The sequence below is a fragment of the Phodopus roborovskii genome, unplaced genomic scaffold (genome assembly GCF_943737965.1).
Source record: "Phodopus roborovskii unplaced genomic scaffold, PHOROB, whole genome shotgun sequence".
Classification (NCBI taxonomy): domain Eukaryota; kingdom Metazoa; phylum Chordata; class Mammalia; order Rodentia; family Cricetidae; genus Phodopus; species Phodopus roborovskii.
Genome location: NW_026126651.1, coordinates 2,164,740 through 2,174,570, shown reverse-complemented (window position 1 = coordinate 2,174,570; position 9,831 = coordinate 2,164,740).

The following is a 9,831-nucleotide window of genomic DNA, read 5'->3' as shown; positions in this document are numbered from 1 at the left end:
GCTGGCCAGTGGTGGCACACACTTTTAATGCCAGCACTTGGGAGGCAGAGGGATCTGTGTGAGTTCAAGGCCAGCCTGGTCTACAGAGTGAGTTCCAGGTCAGCCACTGACACACAGAGAAACCCTGTCTGGAAAAGCCAAACCAACCAGCCAACCAACCAAACAAAAACTCCCCCAAAGAATCGTTTAAACCAAGCTTAACCCTGGAGCATCATTTTTTCTGGGTCCCATGGAACCTTGATTGTCCACACCTCTTGGAGCTTCGAAGCCCAGGGAGCCACGTGTGGGTTGTGAGGAGGAGAGCCCTCCCTCTCCTCCTGGAGTCTTGTGTCTTGCAGCAAACATCTTTGTCTCGGTACTAGACTAACTTGTAAGGAGGCAGCATCAAAGCCACAGAGCTGGCAGGGTTGATGAACAGTTGACCCTCTGGGAGAGGAAGGACGGGAGCTGCACAGCTCAGGACCCGTGAAGCGCCACCACACAGGTGGAGGGATGACGGGGATGCAGGGTCTGTGTCAGTTACAAAAGAACCAGGCAGGAGCCACCGCGATGAAGGTTGCATGGCTACAATGCACCTGTGGCGTCAGCCTGTTCCCATCATGGCTTACAAGGAAGCAGAGATACTGGAAATAGTGTTAGACTGGATCCCTCCACTCTACTTCCAGGCACCTACTTCCCGTGGTGAGGTTTTCACTACCAAAGCTTCCACAATTTTCCCCCAAACAGCGCCGCCTGTCGGAGAACAAATGTTCAAGCGCATGAACACATTTCACATCCAGGGCAGAATGGCAACATTAGTGCAGAGTGCTCCCACCGAACGCTCCCGCTCTGGGCAAACTGCTCAGGATACTGGGGTACAGGGGCGGACCCGACGTTAAGGCTGGAGGGCGGGGCCTGCGGTGGGCGGGGCCTGCGGTGTCCCGAGGGTCCCTGGTGCTGGCCGCTGCTTGCCTTGGCGTCCTGAACGGTGCCCAGAGAAGGAAGCTCAGCACGATCTTCGCTGTCCCCGTTGGTGGCTGGAGCTATAGTTACTGACTAAAGTTCTGAATTTCCCGAGAAGGGAAAACACCTAAAACCAACTGTGTGGAAGGAGTGCCTGTGGAACTCCGGGCTCAGCTGTCGCGGGGCACACACGCACACACACACGCGCACACACACGCACGCACACACGCACGCACACACGCACGCACGCACACACGCGCACACACGCACGCACACATGCACGCACGCACACACACACGCACGCACATGCACGCACGCACACATGCACACACGCGCACACACGCACGCACGCACGCACACGCACACACATGCACGCACGCACACGCACACACACACACATGCACACACATGCACGCACGCACATACACGCACACAGGCACACGCACGCACACATGCACACACACGCACACACACGCGCGCGCACACATGCACGCACACACATACACGCACACAGGCACACGCTACTTGAAAAGCCTGGAACCCCACGAGGAGAAAGAAAAGGACCTCTTTGGTGATGCTTCCTTCGGGGATCATCGAGGCACTTTCCGTTCCCCACAGCGCCACCTGCTGGATGCAGCCCCGAGCACGTAGCAATTGGAGAAAGGCCTCTGTCAATCACTCTCTAGGGATACTTGCAAGGACAGGCTGGAATCCAAGACTTCCATTTCAGGGTTGGCTAGCAGAAAACTGACTACTAAAAGGCCGGAACGGCTAAATATAAATTCTGTGTTCAAGAATTCACCATGTCCAGTCCTCGGACTATTTCAGGGAGTTTGTTTACTTTTATTTATTTGTGAGACTGTAAGACCCTCAGAATTATTTCAGGGAGTTTGTTTACTTTTATTTATTTGTGAGACTGTAAGACCCTCAGAATGAGGAGTCTTCCAGGTTCGGTCGATACCCCAAGAACTCAATACCCAGTCCAGTTGCTGCAAAATGCAAGAGGCTTTAATGAACAGGAAACGTTTGCGCAAACAGGCTCCTCCAGCACGCAGGCTAGGGAGAAGCCCCCTCCCCTGGGCCCAGGTGTTTTTAAAGGCAAACCCACAAGCTTAGGGAGGGGGTGGGACCCTCTGTCCATTGAGTACATGACCCTTGGAGGCCGGATGGCCTCGCTAAAGGGTCAACAGACCTTAGGGCCTCAGGGTGTGCTAATTAATCTTGTCTGGGCAAACCAGAGTTACAGCTATCTCTTGACCCTATTTACCACCTGTTGACTCACAGGAAAGGAGGGGCAGTGTGAATTCTTCTTATCTCAGGGCCTTGTGAGAGGAAGCTAGCAAATTCCAAGGAACAGATATTGGTTTCTAGGTTAGTCCATCATTAACATTACTTTTTAGGTCTTTCAAGACAAAGTCTTGCTATGTAGCTCAGGTTGGCCTCTAATTCACAACCCTCCTTCCCCAGTCTTTCAAGATCTGGGATTATAGGCATACACCTTCCCCACACCCATAGTTAAGTCATTAGTTTTGCCTGAAAAAGTAGCAATTTATGCATTTGCCCCTTTAAATAAAGTTTTAGTCATCTCTTCACATCCTACATTGCTAAAAGTAAATAATGGCTGGTCCCTCAGTTTCCAGAGACCCCCCTTGAAGGACTGTGGGTGGGACTGTGGTAATGGCTGATGTGTCCGCTAGGTGGCAGAGGCCACCAGAGTCTCCATTAAAGGTTCCATCCCCACCACCACCAGGACTAGAAGAGGGCTGAGCTAAGAAGGACCGACCACCAGCTCCATCTGCTCAACTCTGGGTTCAGACAACTTAGGCCATTTGGTCAACGCGTGTGGCCGTCCCCAGAAACTTCCTCTCTTCTTGCATAGTAGCTGAGACCAAAGAGCACAGGGGCTACACAGATGGACTGCTTTGAAAAGTTAAGGTCCTGCTGCCAAGCCTCTCTCGGGACTGAGGCGCCTTTTATTCATTGAACAACCTAAAAAGAAGCTGCTTTAGTCTACTGTAGTGATCACTGCCCTGTATCATCAGCACTCAGGGGCTGAGGCGTTAATCTGAGCTTTAGAATGAATGAATGCAGGCCAGCCTGGGCAAATTAGTGACAGCCTCCAAGTTAAAGCAACAACACTGGGTTGTAACTCAGGCGAAGAGCCCTGCCTACAGCGCCCCCGTGAGGGACTGAAGGTGGCTCAGGGGTTGAGACCTTGCTTAGCATGAACAAGGCATTTAGTTAGAGTTTTCCTTAGACTACCATGCTCTAGGTCAGCAAATGACTGATTGTGGGGTAAATCTGACAGTGACATAGTTTTTCTGGCCCACAAGCTACAATTTATTTAAATTGTAAAAGAGTCTTATATATATATACCTAATGTGAATATACAGTAGAGACCCTATGCAAAACTCGAAATATTTCTTTGAAGAGAGCGTGTGAGTGAAACTACAGCCCAGCTGCAGCAGAAGACCCCACATTCTGGAGAGGCAGTAACGTGGGATGACCACCACCACCAGCAACAGTGGTGGAGTGGGGCCAGCCAGAGCCTAGACCACAACGGTGTGTTGTTCAGCTTAATGGTGTCGTCACAGTCCCGGAGAAACTGAGGTTGTGGGTCCCCAGCCTCCTTTTGCAAACTTCAAAGGTCACTGTTAGATGTGCTCATGGGTCACTGCAGAAAACTGAGAGAGATTCAAACCCAGAATCATGTACAGGAAGGCAGATGAAACCTTTTTCAAGAAGTATTTCAAGCCAGCCATTGGTGGCGCACACCTTTAATCCCAGCACTCGGGAGGCAGAGGCAGGTGGATCTCTGTGAGTTCCAGGCCAGCCTGGTCTACAGAGCAGGACAGGCTCCAAAGCAATAAAGAGAAACCCTATCTTGAAAAACCAAAAAGAAGAAGAAGAAAAAGAATTATTTCATACTCTATATGACCATTAATATCATAACAAAACTTTAAAATACATATCTATTAATTTTATAAAATTTTATATAAATATAATATTTATGCTGTTAAAAGTCAATATAAAAGCAAATAATTGAGAGATTAGTGGCAGTACAATAGTCTTTAAATATTTATTTGCCTTCTGTTCTATATAAGGTGGGTTTTCTGACATGAGACAGAGATGCTTGGGTTTAGAGAGAGCTACATTCCAACCGCAAAGTCAGATTTAACCTTTAATTGAACTACAAAAAGACCATTTGCATTATATGTCTGTAGAGAAAAGCAGAAAAAGATATTTGGGAACATTTGTGAAATTTTACCCTGTTGTAAATATGATAAACCAATAGTCCAATTACTCCTTTTCTTGGGACAATTTTTCTGGATGATTTGTCCTTTTACTTCAGATTTCTCATTTGTTATCATGGATAAAAAGTATTGGGGAAAACAGATAGGCTGATGGATGTTTATTCAGGGAGAAATCACAAGGATAGATGAACGGCAGCAGGTTCCCGACCCAAGGATGCCACCGGATGCTCTCTATGTCCAAGCAGCAAGCAAGAGACAGCTTCAAGGTTCCTACCCCAGACCTAGTTCCCCCAGGTCATGTCCACACCTGTCCCCCACCCCAATGGGCGTGGTCAGTGCAACAGGTGCGGGCAGAGTGAATATCTCACTACAATTCCCCTTTCAGTCTAAAGAAAAGATATACAAAGTTATATACAAGGACAGTAAATATCAAGTATGCTCTAAGAAAAGGAAAATCAAGACCATGCAAACTTAAGACCTACATATCCAGTCCTAGGGTGAAGGCATAACAGAGATAACTACAGAGTTGCCCCAAGCTGGAAAGCTTAAGTCTAGTACCTAATATTTCTATCTAGGAAGAGAGAATAATAATTGTGTTAGTCTAATCTTCAAGCTCATCAAAGACCTGAGAAGGAAAATAACAATACTAGGGTAGGCAGGAAGTGCGGATGGGCAACTTCCAAATGGTGCAAAGAAGACAGAAACAGCAGGCTACCTGGAGAGTGACCTAAAGTCTCACAGCAACATTGGTGCAACCAGTTTTGGCTGAGGCCTAGAGTATCTGACAGACCATTACAGAAGCAGGGGGTAGAAAGGCTGTCTTACCCTGACTTGGCAGGGTTAGCTGTCCTCTAAGTTTGTCTCCTGCAAGCACAGTAAGACAGCGTGTCCTAAGTCAGTAGGCGAGGTGGGGGCACTTCTTTACCCAAGAGGCTATTAGCCGAGGAGAGGATGGACTCCAGAAGGAGTAAGGTTTTTCCTTCCGCCCCCGGTCTGGTCCCACCGCCGCGCCTGCCCCAATTAACACCCAGAGATTCTGTATTAGATATAATGCTGTTGGCCAGGTACTAGTTTCTTATCGGCTAGCTCTGTCTTAAGTATTAACCCATTTCTGTTAATCTACATTTTCCCACGTGGTCTTACCAGGCTGCCGTCCTGCTCTCCCCAGACTCTCCATCTTGACTCCTCCTTACTACTTCCTCTTTCCTCCTTGTCTCCTAGTCCCTCCTATCTTCCTTTCCTGTTGGCCAACAATGCTTTATTCATTAACCAGTATGAGAAACATATATACAGAATGATGTCTCCCATCACCCATCTAAACCTTTCCTAACCATACCCTATACCTGTCTAAAAGAGATACCCGAGTCTGAGCATTGCATTCCACACCCAACCCTAAGTAACTAAAACCAACCCTATGAAGATGAATATTACCCCTAAAAGTCAACAGTAGGGGATGGGGGCTTTGTTAAGATTACTTCCTGCTGAAAGGGGACAATGATTGCTCCATGGGATCCTGTAGGAAGAACTTTTTTAGCAACAAAATTTCTGGATGGGACTGGCTGTAACATTTGTAGCTAGTCTCTGTGGCAGGAAATGCTTGACTGGAGTTCTATCCGTGGCCAGGGTGTAGTAAGAAGGTGCACCATTTCAGCTAGTAAGAAGGTGCACCATTTCAGCTCGCTAGTCTGGAGCTGTCTCGAGCATTACAGTCCCAAACCGGTTTTAGGGTGATGTTTGTAGTCCAGATGCATCAGGTTGAGTCAAGTGGACATGATGACGTGGGGCCACATCTTCTTTCAGGAGAGTTCAAAGATTGCTGTTAGGAATTGTTATTGTTCCTTGTTGGAAATTTAAACATCAGTATCAACCTTTAAGGTATGCATATTGGGAAAGGCCACAGTAAGCATGAAAATGAGTAAGAGGAAAGTTAGGATTTCAGAGAGAAAACTGAGTGTAAGCAAACGTCAGTCCCCAGATTTTGTTTTCTTCCACCTTACACCAATTGGCTTCTTGATACAAGGCAGAAACTCTGAATTTAATCTTAACAACATGCTTGAATTTAGAGGAGGAAAGCCAAATCCAACTCCAAAGCCAGCACTGGTTTACATGAACGGGGGCTAGAGGAATACTAGGAAGTAAAGAGAAATAGATTGCTGTAAAAAGTAGTTCACTAGAATTAAATATTTTTTACCATACATCAGATTCCTCTTTGTTAAATGGATCTTTCTGGAGAGCTGCCTTCTCTTCTGCAGGAATGTACACGCTCAGTGTCTTTTGGCTGTTTGAAGATGGGTGTTTTCCCCAGTGTTCCCCAGAACACTTCCCCTACCTTTGAGAGGCCTCCACACACCTCATGGGAACTAATTTGGTGGACTTGTCATTTCTCTTCATTAAGATGTTTCTCTTGTTCATCTCGGATCTTGATTAACTTAGATGGTATCCACAGCTTTTCTTCTGTAGACACAAAGACGAAACTCCTACCCCAACGTAGCACATTTCCTGGCTTCCATACTGAGGTCAAATACATCCTTGAAGAACACTGGCTGGTTTAATTCAGAAGGTTTTTTTTTTTTATTGTCCAGTGTCTTTCTGCAGCTGTTTTTCCTTTCTCATTAGCATTAGGAAAGTTTAATGTTAGTAAAGTATTATGTAATCTGTGTTTGGGTGTCTTGTTTCCCCCTGCCTGTTTATAGAGCATTTCTTTTAAAGTACGATTGGATCTCTCAACTACTGCTTGTCCTGTAGGATTGTGTGGTATACTGGTTATGTGCTTTATGTTATAATATTCAAAAAACTGTTTCAATTTGCTGGACTGACCATGTCCATTGGGGTGGGGGACAGGTGGGAGAACTAGGTCTGGGGTAGGGAACTTGGAGCTGTCTCTTGCTTGCTGGTCAGAGACAGAGAGCATCTGTCTCTGTTGTAAGTTATTTTTCCCTGAATAAACATCTATTCAGCCTGTTTTTCCTGATCCTTACTATTCCATGATAGTTTGGCACTTGTGTTTTGTTTTTGTACAGCCTGGATATTTGCTGTCTGTCTTGTATAGTACTATACAACATTTTTTCTACAATCTTGAGTTCATTTATGGTTCATATCTAATACTGGAGGAATGTTAATCTGTGCATTCCATTGCTGCAATAGATCATGACCCCATAAATTTATTGCTATATCAGCCACATATGGTAGCAACCTTCCTCTCTGTCCTTACGGTCCTATAAATTCAATCCATCTCGTGCTCTGTTTTATCTGATATAGGGTTCCAATCCCTAAGAACTGAACATTTACCTTGTGCAGGGGCCATCTTGGAGGCCAAGATTTATTAGTTATGATGGTTACATCATCGCCCATGTCAACAACCCCCTCTCCCAGTCTGTTATTCATCTTAATTATCAGTCTGGGCCTTTGACTGTTTATAGAAGTTTGCCAAAATATACATTTTTTGTTTCCTCCATTTATGTTTGATTTACCTTCCATAGCTAATTTGTCATCCAGAGCGGTATGAGTTTTTATGATAGGCACAGGATTTTCTAATTGTCCTGTGGGAGATTGTCCTCCACTGTGACTAGGAATATTCGAACCACCTTTGACGTGGGGGCCTTGGAGAGCCCCCCCCCCCCAGGAGTTTCCCGATGGTAAAAAGTTTCCTTGCTTGTCTCTGGTCAATCTACATTCATTGGTGCAGTGTCGGCCTTTGCCACACCTTCTACATAACCCAGGAGGCTGAGGCCCTCTGTTCAATTCATTCCTAGGAATGTTATTCCTAGGAACACTCTGCCTACAATTTCTTCTTAGATGTCCTATCCTACCACAGTTAAGACCTCTGTTATTTTGATATCTTCTCAGACCTTTAGATATGGCTTTTCCTACCCATGCTTCAGTCTTATTGTCATTATATTCAGTGTTGGCTGTATATAGGACCCATTCATCCAAGGGTGCTGATAGGAATTTTAAAGGCCAAAGCACTTGTTTGCATTGTGGATTCACATTCTCATAAGCTAATGAGTCTATGAGTATTCGCCTAGAATCTATGTCTGCTACCTCTAATTGTACTGCCCTAGACAACATTTCTAGGAATACACTAAAGTGTTCTCTAGGTCCCTGCCTCATTGTAGCATAGGATTCTATTCTCTTCCTGGTTCATGAACCTTATCCCACACATTCAGAGCTGCTGTACTGCATAGAGACAAGATATGTTCATCATAGGCAGCTTGGGTTTTTGGGTCAGCATAGAGACCCTCACCAAGAAGTTTATCTTGGGGAGCTTTATAACCTTTGTTTAAGCCCTGTATTTCAAAAACTTTTGCTTCCTCTCTCCATAAATCCCTCCATTCTAATTGAGACAAGTCTTCAAGGACAGCTGATATTAATTGATCCCAATCCTTAGGGGTTACCTTGTTATTCCTTGCCCATGATTCTACTAATTGCTTCACATATGGTGAGTGCATGCCATAAGAGACTACTGCTTCCTTTATACCTTTTAAATCTTTCATACTTATTGGTTCCCACTCACATGCAACAAAACCTTTTTGATGTTTTTTCGTTGCTGGTTTTTCAGTGATAGATACAGGGAAAGCCATTGGTAATAGGATAATGAACTTAGGCAAGTCTCCCCTAACCCTAAAATGCGTAGGAGATTTTAAATCTCTTTCATGCCCTGTTACCTGTACCTTTTCTTCTGATGTACCAGATTGAAGGTCTTCTAAGGCCTACAATCTATTCACCATTGTTTCTTTGAGTGTCTGAACTTCTTGAATCATATAACTTTCCAGAGACTTCATTGAATCAGTCAGTTTCTTGTTTTCTCCAAGGACAAATGGGTCTATGCTTTTAATATTCTCATCCCTAGGTATTATCTGAATGGCATGTAAGCTGCCTTCCAGAAACACTGTCCTATCTGCTAGCTTGCCAATATCCTCAGACATGGAAGAGATTCTATCTGCCAGTCTTCCTACCTGGTGTTAATGCATTGCATCGTTTCTGTTTTGGTCATTGAGGCATCGGACATGGAACAAATTCTGCTTTCTAGTTGGTCACTTGTATGTTCCATGTTGTGCATTCAACTTGTCAGATCTCCATAGTCATCTTCAATATTCTGAATCCTTGTTACTAAGTCTCCTATGGCTTGCACAAGTCCCTTATTCTTCACTCTAATCTCAAAGCCTTTATTTAAGAATATTATATTGATCATGAAACTAATTGCTATTATCAGAAAAATGTATATATTGGTTAAGTCATGGTTTTCTTCTACTAAAATTCCCTTCATATATGAAACAAAAAGATTCCTAACGTCCTGCATCGTAAGATTATCTGCCATTGGTGTGAAACAATTGATCTCATTTAATACATCAGCTTAAATTGCGAAGGATGTTGTAATTACCTTATCAGGATCCCGTTGTCCTGGATGAGATGGAAGAATTCCAGCTGCTATGAGCCTGTGCTCTGAGGAGTGCAGTGTCCTGTTTGGTTGCGGATCTCAGCCTGCAGTAATTACACCTGGCCAGTAGGTGGCACAGGTGTATCACCAAATGGTATCCAGTAGCTGGAGATACCGCCGACCTCAGTCCCTGCAATAGGTCTAAGCGAACTAATGAACAAAATGTTAGATGGAGGAGTGAAACCAAGCTTTGTGTAA